At 45.0% G+C, this 21052-nt stretch overlaps 1 protein-coding gene across 1 annotated transcript in view; it reads left to right on the forward strand.

Annotated features, from left to right (window-relative positions):
• Positions 1 to 21052, forward strand: part of LOC142827013 (uncharacterized) — a 48807-nt gene that overhangs the window by 20370 nt on the left and 7385 nt on the right. The window lies entirely within an intron of this gene.

The following is a 21052-nucleotide window of genomic DNA, read 5'->3' on the forward strand; positions in this document are numbered from 1 at the left end:
AACTCCTTGCCACAGGAGGCTGTGAAGGCTAGAACTATAACAGAGTTTAAAGAGAAGTTAGATAAAGTCATGGAGGTTGGGTCCATGGAGTGCTATTAGCCAGGGGGTAGGAACGGTGTCCCTGGCCTCTGTTTGTGGAAGGCTGAAGATGGATGGCACGAGACAAATCGCTTGGTCATTGTCTTCGGTCCATCCCCTCCGGCGTACCTGGTGTTGGCCGCTGTTGGCAGACAGGCTACTAGGCTAGATGGACCTTTGGTCTGACCCAGTACGGCCATTCTTATGTTCTTATGTTCTAAGTTCAGGGCTCAGGGTCAGGGGTCTCACTGGAACAACTTGATTTTTATGCAAACCTGCTCCTGGGTTCGCATGTGGCCTTTGGTGGCCAGGCTGGCAGCTCTCCTGCCCTAGATGGCCGCATTCCTGTGGCTAGTGCGGAGATCGTGGACATTGGAGGCCTCCCCCAAACCTTAATGGGGTCCACGATCTGCCCGCTAGACCAGACAGGCGCCCATCTTTTACAACCCCAGGCAGGCTCCTGGGAGCCGCCAGCCTGGTCCTGGGAAGAGGCAGAGGGCTGGGTGGCAGCGGGTGGCTGGGTCTGCTGGTTGGGTGCTGGCAGGCTTGCAACTGGCACAAGCACTGTAGCCAGACCGTGCCCCTTTAAGGGCTCCCGGGCCAGGAGGGGGGCAGAAGAGTTTCCCTGGATTGGCCCAGAGTGGCCACCAGGGCAACCTGGGAAGGGCTAGCCTCCAACTAGTTTGAATTAAGTGGCTACCCAGCCCTTAATTCGAACTACTTAATTCGAACTAGGCGTTAGTCCTCATAGAATGAGGTTTACCTAGCTCGAATTCAGCACTCCGCTAGTTCGATTTAAATTCGAACTAGCGGTTTGTATGTGTAGCCCCTATTAAAGTAAATTCGAACTAACGGCTGTTAGTTCAAATTAACTTTGTAGTGTAGACATACCCTAATATATTTAAAGAGAGCAATCATGTCTCCCCTCAGCCTTCTTTTGGTTAATGTAAACAAGCCAAGCTCCTTGAGTCTCCTTTCATAAGATAGGTTTTTCATTCCTCGGGTCATCCTAGTGGCCCTACTTTGTACCTGTTCCAGTTTGAATTCATCCTTTTTAAACATGGGAGACCAGAACTGCACACATTCCAAATGAGTCAAGTCCAAATGAGGTCTCACCAATGCCTTGTATAACGGCATTAACTCCTCCTTATTTCTACTGGAAATACCTCGCCTAATGCATCCCAAGACTGTATTAGCCTTTTTCATGGCCATGTCACAATGGCAGCTCACAGTCATCCCATGATCAACCAGGACTCCAAGGTCCTTCTCCTCTTCCATTACTTCCCACTGATGTGTCCCCAGTTTATAACTAAAATTCCTGTAATTAATCCCTAAGTGCATAACCTTACACTTCTCACTATTAAATTTCATCCTATTGCTATCATTCCGATTTACAAGATCATCCAGATCTTCCTGTATGATATCCCAATCCATTTCTGAATTGGCAATACCTCCCAACTTTGTGTCATCCTCAAATTTTATCAGAACACTTCCACTTTTGGTGCGAAGGTCAGTAATAAAAGGATTAAATAAGATTTGTCCCGAAACTGATCCCTGAGGAACTCCGCTAGTAACCTCCCTCCAATCTGACAGTTCACCTTTCAGTATGACCTGCTGTAGTCTCCCCTTTAACCAGTTGCTTATCCACATCTCAATTTACATATTGATCCCCATCTTTTCCAATTTAACCAATAATTCCCCATGTGGCACTGTATCAAATGCCTTACTGAAATCGAGGTAGATTAGATCCACTGCATTTCCTTTATCTAACAAATTTGTTACTTTCTCAAAGAAAGAGATCAGGTTGGTTTGGCATGATCTACCTGTAAAACCATGTTGTAATTTGTCGCAATTGCCATTCACCTCAATGTCCCTAACTACTTTCTCCGTCAAAATTTTTTCCAAGACCTTGCATACTACAGATGTCAAACTAACAGGCCTGTAGTTACTCAGTTCACTTTTTTTCCCTTTCTTAAAAATAGGAACTATATTAGCAATTCTCCAGTTTACTTCCCCCCCAATTTACTCCCATTAAGCTGTTTGAGTTTGGCTTTTACCTCGGATATGGTAATATCTACCTCCATATCCTTATTCCCATTTGTTATGTTGCCATTATCCCTAAGCTCTTCATTAGCCTCATTAAAGACTGAAGCAAAGTATTTGTTTAGATATTGGGTCATGCCTAGATTATCCTTAACCTCCACTCCATCCTCAGTGATTAGCGGTCCCACTTCTTCTTTTTTTGTTTTTTTCCTATTTATATGGCTATAAAACCTTTTACTATTGGTTTTAATTCCCTTTGCAAGGTCCAACTCTACATGACTTTTAGCCTTTCTCACTTTGACCCTACATGCTCTAACCTCAATAAGGTAGCTTTCTTTGCCAGTCCTTCCCATCTTCCACTCCCTATATGCTTTCTGTTTTTTCTTAATCACTTCTTTGAGATGCTTGCTCATCCAGCTTGGTCTAAAACACCTGCCTATAAATTTTTCCCCCTTTCTTGGGATGCAGGCTTCTGATAGTTTCTGCAATTGTAATTTAAAATAATCCCAGGCCTCCTCCGCCTTTAGATCCATAAATTCTTTACTCCAATCCACTTCCCTAACTAATTTCCTTAATTTATTAAAGTTAGACCTTTTGAAATCCGAAACCCTAGTCTCAGATTTATTTTTGTTTATCCTTCCATTTAGTTTGAACTGAATTAGCTCATGATCGCTTGAGCCAAGGTTGTCCCCTACAACCATTTCATCTATGAGGTCCTTACTACTCACCAAAACCAAATCTAAAATGGCATCCCCCTTTGTTGGTTCAACAACTACTTGATGAAGGAATTCATCAGCTATCGCATCTAAGAAAATCTGAGCCCTATTATTATTACTAGCACTTGTTCTCAAGTCTATATCTGGAAAGTTAAAGTTTCCCATCATTATGCAGTTTCCATTAGTATTTACTTCATTAAAAACATTAAAGAGGTCTCTATCCATATCCAAATTAGATCCTGGTGGTCTATAGCACACCCCAAGCACTATCTCTGGGGAGGATCTAATAGTTTTCTTCCCTAATGTGATTTTTGCCCAGACAGACTCTGTCTTCTCCATTCCATCACTTTTTATTTCTTTACAATGTACCTCATCATTGATATACAATGCTACTCCACCACCTTTACCTTTATTTCTGTCTTTCCTAAACAGCACATACCCTTCAATATCCATACTCCAGTCATGCCTAGTATTCCACCATGTTTCTGTTATTCCTATAATATCTGGTTTCACTTCCTGGACCAATAGCTCTAGTTCCTCCATTTTGTTACCTAGGCTCCTTGCATTGGTGTACAAACATCTTAATTTTTGCTGTTTGGCCTCACTCACATTCTTTACCCAATTTGACCCAGACATTGTACCTCCAATATGACTTATTAGACTAGTATTCACTCTACCCTTCCTCCTTATGTCTATTCTCCTACCTCCAGCTATAGCCTTTCTTACTTCTTTTTTCTCCCTCTCAATGCTAAAATCCAGCGTAGAGATTATCTGGACATCTCCCAACCATCTCCCCCAAATTCCTAGTTTAAAGCACTGTTAATCAGTTGTGCTAGCCTCCATCCTAGAAGTCTATTTCACTCCCTACGTAGGTGAAGTCCTTCCCGAGAGAATAGTCCTCTGTCTGTGAATGCCTCCCAGTGGCCATACATCCCAAAGCCCTCCTTATAGCACCACTGTCTGAGTCATCTATTGAGCATCATAATCCTGTCACATCTTAGTTGCCCTTCTCTAGGAACAGGCAGAATCCCACTAAAGATCACCGAAGCCTTGATTTCCTTAAGCGTCTTCCCCAGCCTGGCATAGTCTCCCTTGATTTGTTCCAGCGAGAATCTAGCCGTATCATTTGTTTCTACATGAAGGATGACCAGTGGATTCTTTCCCGCTCCCTTTAGGATCCTCTCCAACCTCACTTCTACATCCTGTATCTTAGCACCTGGCAGACAGCAAACTCGTCTATTCTCTGGATCAGCTCTGGTTACAGGCCTATCTATTCTTCTCAATAAGGAGTCCCCAATCACGTAGACCTACCTTTCCCTGGTGACAGTCCAATTCTCTGGTCTATCTCTTGTTTCCTCTAGCTGCAAATCCTTTCCATTTCTATTTTCCCTTGTAATCCTCTTCAACCCATCCTGTATCCTCCTGGTGCTCATTATTGGTGTTGTCTCCATCAACTCTTTCCTTTTATCTATGGGACTAACCACTCTTCTCTTCTTCCTTGCCCTTCCATCTTCAGTGGCCACCTGCTGTACCCCTTCCTCATTCTCCAACTCTGCATACCTGTTCTTGAGCTCTATTTCTCCTTCATTGGCCCATCTTTTCCTGTGCCTGGTTCTCTTAGTCACATGCTTCCACTGTCCATTTTCTTCGCCCAGCAGTCACCCCTCAGAGGCCTTTGATTCTGCTTCCATCTGCATGTCTAAGCTTTCCCCTTCAGCCACCTCATTCCTTTGCTCCATCATCTGCTCAAACCCCCTTCTAAACTTGACCAAAGTTTCCACCTGCATCTCCAATCCTCAGATCTTTTCTTCCATCAGCTCCATCAGGCAGCACTTCATGCAAACAAAACTCCTTTCAGGTACCCCCTCCAGAATCATGTACATACCGCAGCTACCACAGCCAATCATCCTCTTTTTGTCCTCTACTACTTGGGCCATGGCCACTGTTGCCTCTGTGTTTATCAGCCTTCTCACCTAAATCCTGTTAGGCCGGCGAACACAAAAACAAACCAAAACATCCCCACACACACAGCAAAAACAAACCCCAAACGAGTCCCACAATCCAAACTCCCCTTATAAACTCCCACTCAAACTCCCCTGTTTACAACTCTGTTTGTTGGCTTCTGTGCCGCAGCAGCTATCTGGGCTGTCCATCTCAGGCTTTGTATACGCTTAAAAGTTTAAAGCAGTGTTTCTCAAAGTGGCTGGAGAAGGGGATGGCCCCTGAAGCCTGGCTCTTTTAATGGCCTGAAGGCTACAGGGGGTTAGGTGCTGCAGGCCAAGGGCAGGCCCAGGAGCCTCGTCCCCTCAGACAGTCTGCAAGCCATAGGGGTTCACTGGAGGCCGGGGGCAGCCCCTGGATCCTTGCCCTCCCAGACAGCATGCAGACTGCAGGGAGCCTGCCCCTTCCCTGGAGTATCCCCCTCAAAGAGGCGGAAGGATGGGGGGACTGCTAGAGGCCCCCCCAAGCTCCAACCCTCCCAGACCAGCTGCAGGATAGGGGGGCAGCTGAAGGTCAGTGTCAGCCCATGGAGCCCTGCCCCTCGCAAACAGGCTGCAGTGACTGGGGGGCCTCTGCCTCAAGTGAGGCCCCGCACAACAGCTGCAGACTGAGGGAGCAGGCTGAGGGCCAAGGCTTGCCCACAAAGCCACAGCCCCCACCTGAAAAGCGCGCAGTTCCAGATTCTTCCCCACCCCATCCTGGGAGGTGCTGCCATCTGGGCAGCGTAGCCCTGGGCCCTTGAGAGAAGCTGTTGTCTGGGGAGAGCTGCCCCAACTCCTTGGGAGGAGTTGCTGCTGGAGCAGCGTCACCCTTGTTGCCCCGGGCAGCTGCTGTAAGCCCCCCACTTCCTCCCAGCCCCCTGTTCTCAGTCCCCTGCCCTGAGTCCTGAACCTTCTATCTGCCTTGACTTCTGCAAGCAAAAAAAAAAAAATTGCCTGAAACATTCTGTTTAAAATCAACAAGAAGTCCTGTTAATGTTACAGATTATCGCGGTTAGCTCCCTGAGACTATTTAAAATCAATTCAACAAAATATTAAATGGTGCATTTATTTATGGGTTTTGCAGTTCTGAAAGTTTAATCAAAATGATATTTGGCATAATTAATCTGCAAATGATGCTTCTTTTGTGTTGGAAATTCTGCTTAATGTTACAAAAAACTGTATTGGAATCATTGCTGTATGTTTCTTCATGCATCCACTGCAAATCAGTTCTACTCAGAAGAATTTTTTAAATAAGTTGAATAAATTTCATCCCAGAATTACACAGTGCTTTACAAACTTGGTGCTTGATTCATCTCTGCAATGGTGTCTTCTAACTCAGTTTCCTTATTATTGCAGAAGGCCCAATAGCTACTACATGTAACCAACCCAAAATGCAAATACGTATATAGCCTTCTGAATTATGATGATGCAAAGCACAATCTGTAGAAATAAAAACAAGGTTGAATTCCAAAGTGTTCTATTCCAATCTGACTGTCTCAGCGATTTAATATATGGCCTTGGGGCTAGTCACTGGTTGTCTTCCTCAATTTCTCCATCTATACACTGTGAATAATTTAGGGAACTGGTATAAGCTATATCAGGAAAAGAACTTTTGCCAGTACAATTGGTGTGTCTCTACTGGGAGAGTTAGCCCTGCAGCCTGCCCTGCCGGTTTCCTCAGGACAGAATAGCCCCACACCACTTTAAGCAGCTGGCTGCTCTCTGTGACTTTGCTCCAGGCACCATGGGTGAGGGGGAGGCTTTTTGCTTTCTACCCTGTCCCTCAGCAAAATCTCTCAGCTCCCATTGGCCGGATTTGCTGAAGAGTGGGGGCAGCGTGAGAAGGCTCCCCATCCCTCATGGCACCCGGAGCAGAGAGCCACAGAGAACTCTGCCAACTACTTAAAAGTGTTCTGGGGAGGAGAAGCTGCCATGGAGGGCTGAAGATTTGCCCCTGTGGTGATGGTGGGGCTTGGCTCCCATGGGGGGGCGGGGGGTTGCCTTCCCCATCCCTACTTTCACCCATTGCGTACGATGCTGGTCCCTTCCTTGGGTCAATGTTCTTTGCAATGGTGGATGTTCAATCTATGTGGATGGAAATCATTCCAGTCAGAATAGCTATCACATTTATAAGGGTATGTCTACACTACCCTCCTAATTTGAACTAGGAGGGTAATGAAGCCGGCCAGCGCCATTTTTAAATGCCGGCAGTTCGAACCCCGTGCCGCGCGGCTACACGCGGCACGGACTAGGTAGTTCAGATTAGGCTTCCTATTCCGAACTACCGTTACTCCTCGTGGACATACCCTTAGAGCCTAGAGGAAAATGAGCAGTTGCTGTGTAGATTGGGCAGAAGGAGCTGGAGAAGAGGCTTGAGAAAAAATAATTTTCTCTTTCCCTACCCTTCTCTCTGTGGGCTCTCACAGCTGCCTTTCACGAAGCAGACAAAATATTTTTTATTTTAGTCAGTTCTGGCCATGTCCCTAAGGAAACCATCTCATAATCTGTGTTAGGGTTGTGACCTTAATGAGAACCCAATGTGCCTGATTCATATGTAGGCTTTGTGCACTGATTGTCTGAAACCATATTCTGGTTAGGCCTTTTGGTAATATCAGACCTATGCTTTGAATCAGATGTGAAATAACATCACCAGCTACACTGCCATATCACTATATTTACTGTAAATAATATGTATCCATAATATAATGCTCTTCCTTTGATCTGAGTAGTGATTCTACTCTCTTCTCTGCCTAATTCACTTGGTTTTCACCCTCTTGTATCAAATTCTGCTTTCCTTAAGGCTACTCAGGATAACTGAGATAACTGGGGTAACTGCCCTCTTTACTCTCCCCTATCAGCAGCCCTGTATTTATTCCTTTGCTGTTCTCTTTTACCTTCTTAATTTATTTAGGCAGGCTGTGGGCTCTCGCATTCTCAAAAAATCCCCACCCAGTCACTCCCTGTGTAGGAACAACTGTTGCCTAATCTTACTTCCTTTTCTCTCCTATTTTAGAGCTTTCTGTTTAATTGCAACTTTCAGTCTTCCTTTCACATCAGCTCCTCCTTGATTTTCCCTTCAGTCTAGCTGTGACCCAAAATATTTAACTGAAATTGCTATTCTGTCTATATATTGTTCTCTGTTCACCCTATTTCTCTTTCATTTATCCATATTCTTCTAAACATTTCTACAGCTTTCATATTGTCACAGGCTTCTTTTATCCTTGTGTCAAACGGGGTTCTGATTTCTCACAGTTCCAGTCTTATTTTTCTAACCTTCTTAGTGGCTTAGGCTATGTGTGTGTCTAAACTATATTCCTCTTTCGAAAGAGGGATGTAAATTAGACAGATCAAAATTGCAAATGAAGCTGAGAGTTGAATTTCCCGTACTTCATTTGCATAATGGCAGCCGCCCAGTTTTTCGAAAAAAGACTTTTCGAAAGTAAGTACAGGATCTTTCCAAAAAGGGTGGGTTTTTTTTTGAAAGAACTGCATCTAGACACAGTTTTACTTTCGAAAAGCCCTTTTTCAAAAGACCGTGCAGCCTCCATTATGCAAATGAAGTGCGGGAAATTCTAATCCCGGCTTCATTTGCAATTTTGATCTGTCTAATTTACATCCCTCTTTCGAAAGGGGGATGTAGTTTAAACATACCCCCTGTCTACACTAGACAGCTTACAGCAGCACAACTATTCCAATGCAACTGCCATGCTCTAAGGCAGGGCTACTCAACACATGGCCTGTGGGCCACATGAGGCCCACGGCTCATTTGTTTGCAGCCTGTGGTGCAGTTTGGGTTTACTCAGGGCTCAACACGCAGGCCGCGTAGGAGCCAAAACAAATAAGTAGTCAGTATAATGTTCTTCAGTTGATATGCATTTTAGTAGTTAAATTCCTGGACTGTCACTGCTCATTAAAAGTGCTGTCATATGGGTGGAAATTGGGTAAATATTGCATTTTATTAATATCGTTTATCATTTAATGACTTAAATAAGGACTGAATGTTGTGTAGTCTTGCCTTAATCTTTATATTCATGCCCGTCAGTATGAAAGAAGCGATTTGCACATATTTGCATTTACATTTGGATGTATATGCAATCGCACTTAAATTGCAGCCCTTGGCATTGTTCTGTGAGTGCAGGAGCGGCCCGGAGCCAGCTGAAGCAGCTGGCGCCCTAGGCGGGGTGGTGCAATCGGCACCCCTGCCTGAACGGCCGTCAATGGCCGTGACGTCATCATCGGACGCCTGGGCCAGCGGCGCCCTATGCAACTGCCTAGCTCACCTAGGCTCACGGGCCGCCCCTGTGTGAGTGTCATTGTAGGCCCTGGAGTTGAGTAACCCTGCTCTAAGGCCTCTCGTGTAGCTGTTCCGTGCTGATGGGAGAAAGCTCTCCTGTTGACATAAGTAAACCACCCTTAATCAGTGATGGTGTCACTGAGAGAAGCTCTTCTGCTGGCATAGGGATGTGCATGCTACCACTTATGCTGGCAAAATTTAAATCACTCAGGGAAGTGTTATAAGGGTTAGAGTAAATGGGAAGTTTGCTGATTCATTGTTTCCTCTCATCAGTTCCTGGTGGCAAAGCTCAGAGCTTAAAGTAAAATTTTGTTATTGTTAGAATTTTGATGTCGTGTATAAAGGACAAGGACTGTGTATATTGTGCATATTTTGGCCTTTCTGACAATAATTTAAGGACACTTGAAGATCATTCTTCCCCCTTCTCTCCACTAGTAGCCATGAGCCTACTCATATGGAGTTTGATGGAAGTTAAAATGGTTTATCTCCCTACAACAGAAGATGGTGTAAGCAGAAACATCACCTGCCCTACACTGGGTGCATGAATGTCTCAGATCTAGGAGGTTAGCTGGTGCTCAGTGCTATAAAATACACCCTCTGCACTATCTTTTCAAATCTGGCCTGACATCTATGTTCTCCATTATCAAATAGGGAGGAACCATGAGACAGGAGATGAGCAGGACAAAGAGAACTAATGGCAATATAGAAAGAGAGCAAAAATATTCAGTCAGCCTCCTAGCTGATGTAATTTGACATAGATCCATTTAAGTTAGTTGGTACAACGACATACCTTTATTGAAGTCCAGTGGGGAGACACAGGATCTAGGATATCTGACCCCCCTCCCTTCCCAAGTCTGTTATCTGAGACATTATTATTTATAAAGCCTGATAAGAGTATATAGTAAGAATGTACAATCCCATTTATTTGGCTAACTGGTTAAACATATTCTTTAACCAGTTTACCAATTAAAGGGAGAGATGAGCCGGGGGGGCTGTGCCAGCCCAGCTAGAGCGCATCCCCATGCACTGCTGGGCTGGAGTGGCCCCTCCACTGCAGGCTGGGGTTAGACCGGCTGAGCTGGAGATCCCTGACAGAGTAGCCCCTGCCTGCAGGGTGCCCAGGTCTGCTGCGGACAGAGGATGCACTGGCTAGGATGCTGGAGCAGCCCCTGCCTGTGGAAGCCAGAGTTTGTTGCAGCATCTTGGTTGGAGCAACCCCTGCCCGGAGGGCGCCCAAGCCTGCCACAGGCTGAGGCTGCGCCAGCCCAGCCAAAGCAGCTCCTATCCACAGTGCGCCCTCCTGCGGGGCTGGAACAGCCCCCTGCCTGTGGTAGGCGAGGAGCTGCTCCAGTCCCCACTGGTTAACATTAACCGGTAAGCCTCACCAGGATGAAACTTACCAGTTAATAAGTTCAACTTTCACATCCCTTAGTACATGCCATAGTAAAGACACTTAATATAATATGGTGCCTGTCTCGGAATTTACAGTCGACATTGTCTGCACTCAAAGACAGGTGAAATCACTGTAGAACAGGAGTTTACAAAATTGCTGTGACCAGTGGAACAGTGAAACAACTATGGGGTGGTAAGATGATCAGATAAACAGCTATGCAGCAATGAGGTGGAAAAGTAAGGAGTTGGCTGCACCTTTTTCTTTATTTCTATTTTTTCTAAATGTAGTCACTGCTGCCGGTCTACTGTAAGGATTAATAATCATGCAGAATAGCCATGTCACCAAGACCAGTGGAAAGGCCTGTTCTCTTGATCTCTGGTGTTGGTTGAAGGTTATGTCACAGCTGTATTTCACTGGAATAGTTAATTATCAGAACATATTGTATCATTTCACTGGCTTAATAGGAACCAGTTAACACAGATTAATCAAACTAATTTGAGGCTTTTAGCATAAATCAACTAATCTATCAGCTTTAGCATAACTTGAGCCAGAAAGGGATTTATAACTTGGTCACAAGAGCAAAAGAAACAGCTGCCCTAGCCAACTTCCCATTCTGTGAATAGAATGGAGGATCCTGGTTTTACAATCAGAGCTAAGAAGAGGATATATGTTGGCATAGGCAAAACAATGTGTCAAAGGAAACTAATACATGTTTAGACTAAATCTCTGTTTACAAGGACAAAACTAAGGTTACAGAAACTCACAAGATTTTCATGACTGAATGAATGTGGATAAATCAGTGGTAGGCAACCTGCGGCCCGAGGGCCACATGCAGCCCATCATGATTCTATGTGAGGCCCACAAGACATTTTTTTTCCTGTTGCCTACATGGAGGGTTGCCAGATAACATTGGTTTCTGTCCACATTTTTTTTTCCTACCGGTATTACTAATATGACGCACTTAAAGCAAGTAAAGTGCATGCTGATTACACACACCGTTGCCTGTGACAGCTGTGCACTTCCTCTGCAGTTAGAGTGCTACTACGGCTCAGCTGGCACATCCCACAACTTCTAGGCATGCAAGTGCAATTAGCAAAACTAACCTATCCCAGGAGACTATCTTGGTTACGAAAATATTGTGGCCCACTGAGAGAAAGGAGGGCCACTTATGCGGCCCATTCACTAGCTTAGGTTGCCCAACAGGGAATTTTTAAATCACAAATAGCCAAAACCAGTCAAATTGTTTTTTGGGTGCACGACACGTATCTTCTAGTGTTTCTGTGAGAGCCAGCACAGAGATTCAAGCATGTGTTCTGTGGATGGGCAGGCAGGTGGGCAGGGCTCGCCTTCCTATGAGGCGAACTGAGACGGCCTCCTCAGGTGCCAGACTGTGGGAGGGCAACACTAGGATCCAGAGTGTAGAAAATTGTGTTTGCTGCTGGTGCATATGTATTCTCTCCGCTCTAGATGCACAGTACCATGAGAGGAGTAGAATAGGAAGAAGGCAGAATTGAGACCTTTCAAAGTTTTGGCCCAAGTGAGGGAGCATGGGGGCATCATTTGAGCTCCCTGCCTCAGGTGCCAAAATATTGTGGGCCGGGACTAGGGAGCTGCTCCATGTTGATGAAGTAAGCAGCTGCATCCCATACCAGCTGAAACTTCTGTGCAATCTTCAAGCATAGCTCCCTAAGCAGAGTGCATTACACATCTCAGTATGGAGGTGACCATAGCATGGATGGCCATTGTAATGTCTGTATGAAATGGGAATGGTTACAGCGGTCAGTGGTGGATTATTAAGAGCAATATATCCTAATACTGTACTGCTACTCCAGAATTCAGGGGCAATGCTGGATTTAATGTGACAGGAAGCCCACAACTGTTCTGGCAAAATTAAGTGCCTACACTCTCGTCATTGGCTCAGATACTAACTTGTCCATTTCTTTACATAATTTCCTACTCAGCCAAGTATGACTTCTGTTTTGTTGGGAATGATATTGTGGTTCACCCCCATGTAGATACCAGTCTAACCCAAGCACCAGAAAAAAAATGAAACTCTAGATTCTGCATTTGATGAAAAGATAATGTAGAGGTTAGTATTATCAGCATCTTTATGTGATGGCAGTGGAGCCTGGAACATTTCCCAGTCTCTCCTAGTGGCCTTACATATATATTGAATGGTGTATGGATTTATAACACAAAAAGGACTTTACAGGCCAAAGATCCAACATGGAAGCATCTTAAAGAAAGATGGGCAAGACCCCAGCACCACAGAATGAGCAGTAGAATACAGGCAGTCCCCGGGTTACGTACAAGATAGGGACTGTAGGTTTGTTCTTAAGTTGAATCTGTATGTAAGTCGGAACTGGCGTCCAGATTCAGCCGCTGCTGAAACTGATCAGTTTCAACAGCGGCTGAATCTGGACGCCAGTTCTGACTTACATACAGATTCAACTTAAGAACCCCAGGCATCCCCAAGTCAGCTGCTGCTGAAACTGATCAGCGGCTGATTCCAGGAAGCCCGGGGCAGGGGCTTCCTGTAGTCAGCCACTGGTCAGTTTCAGCAGCGGCTGACTTGGGGACGCCTGGGGCAGAGCAGCTGGGGTGCTACTGGGTTGGTCCAGTAGCGCCGCTGCTCCTTGGCGCTACTGGACCAACCCAGCAGCACCCAAGCTGCTCTGCCCCAGGCATCCTGATTCAGCCGCTGCTGAAACTGACCAGCAGTGGCTGAATCAGGACGCCTGGGGCAGAGCAGCTGGGGTGCTGCCGGGTTGGTCCAGTAGCGCCCAGAGCGGCGCTACGGGACCAACCGGCAGCACCCCAGCTGCTGTACCACAGGCGTCCGGAGCAAAGCCGCGGAGCACGGGGGCAGCAGGACAGCCCAGACGCACCGTGGCTGTCCTACTGCCCTCGGGCTCCGCGGCTTTGCTCTGCTTTGCTCCCCGTCTCCCTGGTCTGCAGACCAGGGGGACGGGGAGCAAAGCGGTGGAACACGCGGGCAGCGGACAGCCCAGATACGTCTGGGCTGTCCGCTGCCCGCGTGCTCCTTGGCTTTGCTCTGCTTTGCTCCCCTTCGCCCTGGCCTGCAGACCAGGGAGACGGGGAGCAAAGCAGAGCAAAGCCGCGGAGCACGCGGGCAGCGGACAGCCCAGACGCGTCTGGGCTGTCCACTGCCCGCGTGCTCCGCCGCTTTGCTTCCTCTCCCTGGTCTTCTGGAGACCAGGGAGATGGGCCCCGTTCGTAACTGCAGATCCGACATAAGTCGGATCCGCATAACTCGGGGACTGCCTGTAATAATAATCAGTGTTGGTTGATATTCTCTTGTACAGGTATAGTAACTATTTTGGTTTAATATGTAAAATTAGACGATACTAGCAGTTCGTTTACTTCCTGTAACTAAGTAGCCTTGGGAGGGGAAGAAGGGGATAGGGCTTCTGTTTACTTTAATGGGAGCCCACATGTACATTTAGCACCAAGGTCTGGCCTTTGAGATAGAGTGGAGTTCAGAACTCTGCAAATTAACATCCTGAGAAATGTAACATAGGACTTAGGGAGGAAGGGCCAATGTTACTTTAACCCCAGATTCTGAGTTGCTGGCGGGGGGAGGGGAGGAGCAAATGAAATGGTATCAAGTTATGGCAGGTTCCACATAGTTGTTTCTAGGCTACACTGCAGCCCAGAAACTCCATTCAATATGGACACTTCCTTTCTATCCATAATCCACTATCTCACCTCCACAGAATGACTATGGAGGCCTGCAAAGCGGGGAGAAGGCAAGGGGGGAGTGTAGGGCCATGATTACTTAACACGTGCCCGTTTAACATGTTTTCGCGATAGCACGTTTTTGGGGGGGGGGGACATTTTTCAAACAACACGACCCTGTCCCCGCAATAACACGATTTCCCCTAGGGCTGGCCGGCAGCTGCGTGAGGCTTCCCCTGCGTCCTTGCAAAGTGGCAGAGGTTTGTCACTCGCAGCGCCGTTCCCCGGTGACCACCTCCGGCCAGAGGGGGCCACCGGGGAACTGCGTGGCAAGTGGCAAATCTCCGCCGCTTTGTAAGCAGGCAGAGAAAGCCCCAGGCAGCTGCGCGAGGCTCCTCTTACCTCCCTGCAAAGCGGCAGAGGTTTGCCGCTCGCAGCGCCATTCCCCGGTGACCCCCTCTGGCCAGATGCCTTGCCTCCGGCCAGAGGGGGTCACCAGGGAACAGCGCAGCAAGCGGCAAACCTCTGCCACTTTGTAAGCAGGCAGAGGAAGCCCCGCGCAGCTGCCTGCGACCGGCCAGCTGGAAAAAATTAAGCTGCTGGCTGCAAAAGCCCCCTCACCTGTCCTCCCTTTCCCTTCCCCAAAGCCAAACACCTCTCCTCCCTGGCTCCCTGCTATAACCCAGTCCCCTTTCGCCCCCAACCTTATGTCCTGTCCCAGCTGCTAACAAGTGCAGGCTGGAGCCTCCAGGTACATGTGGCTCTCAGCAGCCCAACCAAGAGGGGCTGATGGGAGTATTTCTGGGTTCCAGCTGATGCCCTATTGGGAGTTGTACTCTATGCATGAGCAGATGACTACCTTGTACATGTGATCACAGCATTCCTCCCCTCACTCAAGTCACTCACATGTTTGTGTTAAACTGCAGACGTTAGATATTGTATCTTGCTGTGTGTTACTGTATCCCTTATCATGAGTGAAGAGTGTAAGGAAAGTGATACATCTGCTTTTGCAAGCAAGGAGCATAGAAAATCATTTACATTAGAAGAGAAACTTGAAGTGATTAAGCAAATTGAAAAAGGTGAATGCACTTGTGATATCTCCCACGCTTTGAATATGCATGAGTCTAGTGTGCGCACAATCCGTGCCCAAGCTGAGAAAATTAAGGAAAGTTGCAAAAATGCAACCCCAGTAAGTGTGAAGAAGGCTGTTCGTATGCGATCTAACCTAATGGAAATATGGAGAGGTGATTGTCTATCTGGATTGAAGACCAAACACAATGAAAGATGCCAGTGAGTTTGGCTCTTATTCAGGAAAAAGCCAAAGCTTTATATGATGCTGTTAAAATAGAATTGAATGAAACTGATGCCAAGCCATTTAATGCAAGTCATGGTTGGTTCGAACGCTTTAAAAAGCATTTGAACTTACATAATATAAAAATAACTTGAGAGGCTGCTGCTGCTGACATGGAGGCTGCTGAATCATTCCCAGCAATATTTGAAGCTATTATAAAGGAAGGTGGCTATTCGTCTAAACAGGTGTTCAACCTGGACGAAACAGGACTCTTCTGGAAGCGCATGTCAGCACGCACATATATCTCTCGTGATGAGGCTTATGCACCTGGTTTTAAGGCTGCAAAGGATCATATCACTGCGATGCTATGCACCAATGCCAACAGGGATTGCAAGCTCAAACCGGTAGTAGTTTACCGTTTCGCCAATCCTAGAGCTTTAGCTGGGTATTCAAAGGATCGTCTTCCTGTTGTTTGGAGATCTAATGCGAAAGCATGGGTAACTGCAAGCATCTTCACAGACTACTTCAGCAATCGCCTAACTGCTAAGCTGAAAGACTACTGTTTGTAAGAAAATCTTGCTTTCAAAATTTTACTTCTTCTAGATAATGCACCAGGGCATCCTCCTTCCCTTACTGATCTGTCAGAAAACATTTGTGTGTTATTTTTACCCCACAATACAACCTCGTTAATTCAACCTCTTGATCAAGGAGCGATAGCTGCTTTTAAGGCGTATTACTTGCGCCGTACGTTTGCTAGGCTTATAAGGGAGACAGATGGTGAGAATAAGCCTACAATCAAGGAATTCTGGAGAAAATTTAACATTAAAGATTCTATAGCTATTATAGCAGAGGCTTGGGCAGAAGTTTCATCGAGTTGCCTTAAAGCAGTTTGGCGCCGTATATGGCCTGCATGTGTTCATGAGGGAGTTTGACACTGAAATAGCTGAAGCTATTAGAGGAGGTGGATGCTATTGATGTGCAAGAGTTGCTCGCCTTTAATGGGGAGGAGTTATCTATCAACGAGTTCAAGCTTCTGGATGAGCAGCGGCTGGAAAATGAGCATGAACATGCTAAGCAAGTTGTTCAAACATTATCAATGACAGTTATGGCTGAAGCATTTAAGCTTATAAGTGATGCAATAAACATTTTTGATGAGAATGATCCTGATTGTGAATGGAGCTCAAAAGTAGCGAAAAGCTTAGAAAGCGCTATATCTTGCTACCAGGAACTTTACAATGAAAAACAAAAAGCAGAAAAGCAGCTCTCTATCAAAAGTTTTTTTCATGTTCAACCTAAAAGAAGATCATCTGATGAACAAGATAGCCCTGTTCCATCTACATCATCTACTGTTGATGTTGACAACTCAGCACCAATAGAAAATTGACTTTGACACTGTTGGAGGCAAAGGAGGAGCAAGGGGGGAGTTAAAATGGATGTGGTTCTCTTTCTCACCTGTTAATGATGTTATTTGGTTCCCTAAACGGTTAAAAGTGTTATCTGTTAACCCCCTATCCCTTCCCTGAGTGAGTGCAGAAGAATGTCTGAGGTGGACACCAGAGGTGGGAAAACTCTGAGGTAAACAGCAGGAGTAAACGACAGAGCACACAGCACCAGCAGGGAGTGCACACGGCCCCAAGAGGCCCAGAGACTCAGAAGCTGCATGTGGCTGATCCTTAAAGGAGAGCTGGACAGAGACACGGTTGGTTGACCATCAAGTGGAGCCTCCCAGAACGCCCTCTGCTCCGGTCGCCTGGCCAGTGGACCAGCTCAGGGGTCAACATGGGAAGATCAGATACCATGAACTGCCTTCTGCTTGCCTTATCATCCTGCTTGGGACTGTAAGTGTGGTTGAGTGTATGAGTAAGATTCCCCTCCCTTCCCAGTTTTAACTGAATAAACAGACCCTTTACACTCCTGTGTGGTGATCCCCTCTCCTTAGTGTTTAAAGCAGTTGCAATCCACATCCTCTTGCAACAGACACCACCGCTTGAAACACAACCCCCATCTTTTCCATTATTTTCAATGGGAAAATTGACCCCGCATAACACGTTTTTACTTAACACGAACATTTTCAGAAACGCATCTGTAGTGTTAAATGAGGAATTACTGTACTCTCCCTGAGGCTGCTGCAGACCTTTCATAAGCTCTCTATACCTTCTAAAAGACATATAAGAACAGAAATCAGAAGTGGATCCAGAGTATTCAAAATAGATAAAGCTTATTTAAAAACCTACACGTTTTCAGCCTGTCCATAGGATAAGTATGAAATTAAAGAATTAGAGCTATCCTAGGTTTGGTTAAGGAAATATATATGTGTTGTTAAAAAAACAGAGCCCTGACTAGCAAGAAGAAGGAAGATTTTGAAAATAAAAAGTTGTAAGGCCAGAAGAAATAAAGTAGGGAGGACGTCTGGTACCAAGAATAACTAATGTGATAAGGAGAAGTTTCTAAGAAGAAGGCTTCTGACAGATAGGTGTGACTGCAGATGGTTTAAAATAAGACAAAAGAAATCTGCCAGGCTAGGCTGGTCCTTCCCAACCCATGCGCTACTGTTATCTCAAAATTTAAGTCCTCTGAGAATTCAGCTGCAAAAACTGTTGGTGAGCAAGAAGGAAGGGAGGAAAGGCCTTGGGGAGAAAAAAGAGGATGGCAAATAAGAGTAAAAGCTCTCACATTGGTTTTGGCTAAAATCAGTAATGACAGCACTTGATGTTAAAGGGAATAAAAGGCTATACATCTGAAGAGTTCTCTGTCAGACCTTTCCTGATTGTGCTGGAGTGTGCCAAAATGAGATGATCACCCCTAGGTCTGGCCTTTGTATGTATACAGGCCATATGTTTGTGAATGCTTTGTTACTGTATTGGGTACAATGACTTCTTATTTTTAGGCTGCTGAACATGTTTAGAGCAACTGCATGAAGTACAATTTGGTCTATGGATTTAGGGTTGCCAGATGGTTTCAACAAAAATACCGGACACACTTGACATGCCATCACAATCTACATTACATCTTATTTAGAAAATACCGGACATTTATATTTTCTCATTTATATTTTCTCAATTTGTCAATCAGAAAGCTCAAATACTGGACTGTCTGGTTCAAAACTGGACACCTGGCAACCCTATATGGATTTAATACAGGAATTTATGCTTAAATTGGTGTTTGATGATTTCCCATATTGATAATAATAATTTCAACATATTATTGGTAATTCCAATACCAGCCTCCAAAACAGGGACATTTTAAATTGGACTCCAAGTCTGGTTGGAAGCCAATGAAAGTGTCAGATGATGAAAATGGCTTCATACAATGGAGTAGAATTCCAATGCAAATATTTCCTCTATACTTGGAATCTATTTTTAATATAGTCATTAAGCTACTCTGGATCTAAATGCTGTGTTCATAATCTTGGGAGGGGTTGTCATGAAATACTGCATGTGAGAGTCAGTCATTTTTTTCATGAATATGCTTCTATTTTCTGAAACAAAGTAGTTTAGCTATAGTATATTGTGGTTCTTCGGAAGTTTAGAGACTGAGGACCTGATAATTGACTTCATTGGGCACAAGATCAGAGTCTAAAGGTCATACTGTCTCCCACTCACTGAAGGGATAAATGGGCAGAAAAACTGTATTTTGAATCAATACAGAAGGACCATGTGGATGAGAAAGACTCCTAGAGAGGGAATGCCAAAGTCTACCACACTCACCAACAGCCCTTTTGACAAATTCCATGCTATTCAATAAATAAATGTTTTGAAGAGCAGATACTATATGGACAAGAGAACTAATACAATTCAGCCTACTCTGGATAAGAACTTTAAAGCTTTATGTAGCCAAACAGCAAGAGACTGCGAAGAAAAAATGAAGAACAGAAGGTAATGATTGATGACCTCTCTGGTATTCTAGCCAAGAATATAAAGAGCTCAGAAACAAACTGATGACCTGGAAAACAAGATCAGATTAAGAACTGTCAGGTCTGGAGGTGTGGGGGTGGGGATTCCTGAGGGAGCAAAGATACTTGAAATATTGAAATATTTTTGTCACAGTAGATTACAATGGTGTTAGGGATTAAGGATACGTCTAGACTACAGAGCTTTTCCAGGATACTGGAGGTATCCCGGAAAAGCTCTGCCGCATCCAAGTGTAACGTGTCTGCTTTTCCGAAATTTTTTTTGGAAAAACAGATGCATTTTTTTTCGGCATCCCTGTAAACCTCATTCTATGAAGAAGAAGGGATGTTCCAAAAGAGAGTTTTTTCCTGACATTAGGCCTCGTATAGATGAGCCAAATGTCAGAAAAGCTTCTTTCGGAAGAAAAGCGGAAAAAGATACACAAATTGCGAACTACAGTTTGAGTATCATTTTCCAACTTTTCTTTGTAGTGTAGACATAGCATAATAGAAAGTGTTCAGCTTCCATTCTAACATGCCTGGGACATTGCCTTTTTCAGGAACACAATCAGGCAATGCTGCAATGGCCCAATTCTGCACTCTCTTAAAATAGTTGTGCGCTAGCTGCAAGTCTCTTGTCGTCAGTGGAATTGATACTACTACACACCAGCATACCTGACAGTATGGCACTTTTGGAATTACAGCTCTTGGAATGAACAACACCCTTTTGAATACGTTAATAAATCTCCATCTAGGTTCAGGAAATAAGATGTTATACATACACACTTTGTACTTATCATCAGGAACTCTAAATATTTTACAAAGGAAGGTGAGAATCACCATTCCCGTGTTACTGATCAGGAAACTGAGGAACAAAGCAATTAAGTGACTTGACTGAGGTAATTCAGCAAATCAATGAGAGCTGAGAATAGAACCCTGTCTCCCTTCTCCTTATCTCCAGTCCAATGCTTTCTTTAAACACACAAAAACACTATGCTGTGGATTGGATAAGATTGCCACACACCCATATGATATTGAATGCAGAACCCAAAGAGCAGAAGAATGGAAAACAAAGCCATAGAATTTTACTTTCCCACATAGCTCCTATAGTCAGAGAGTTACACCTCACGGCACCACTAGAATCTAAACTAGGTATCACATATGTTGCCTTGTAGCCTCCCCTTTATCCAAGAAGGTGTCAACCTTCCAGCAACGTCTTTCCCAAATTCCGCACAAGGGCAAAGCCTCCTGTTATGTCATGGTGGGATTGAATTTTGGAAAAGAAACAAGCTGACTGAAGCAAGGTGATCCTAATGGGTAATTCACTAGTCAAAAATTTAAAAGACCTGAATACAATCCTCGGCTTGTTCACTGACTTCCACTGTGACCTTGGGCATATTGCTTAGCCTTTCTGTGCCTCAGTCTCCTGTCCGTAAAATGGGACAATAGATTTTGCTACTTCATAGCGCTTTTGTGAGGCTAAATATGTTAAATATGGTGTGGTATTCAGATACTACAGATAGAGAAACACATTCACAAAGATCCAGTTCCACATGCAAGTAGATGTGGTGAAGATTGTCTTCCAAATGTTGTTGGACTGCATAAACCCTTCCTACTCACTCATGCTAGGTTCAAATTTGGATAGAGGGGATATATGACAAAAGACA

This window comes from Pelodiscus sinensis, chromosome 2, assembly GCF_052426305.1.
Source record: "Pelodiscus sinensis isolate ZL-2025 chromosome 2, ASM5242630v1, whole genome shotgun sequence".
NCBI classification, from domain to species: Eukaryota; Metazoa; Chordata; order Testudines; family Trionychidae; genus Pelodiscus; species Pelodiscus sinensis.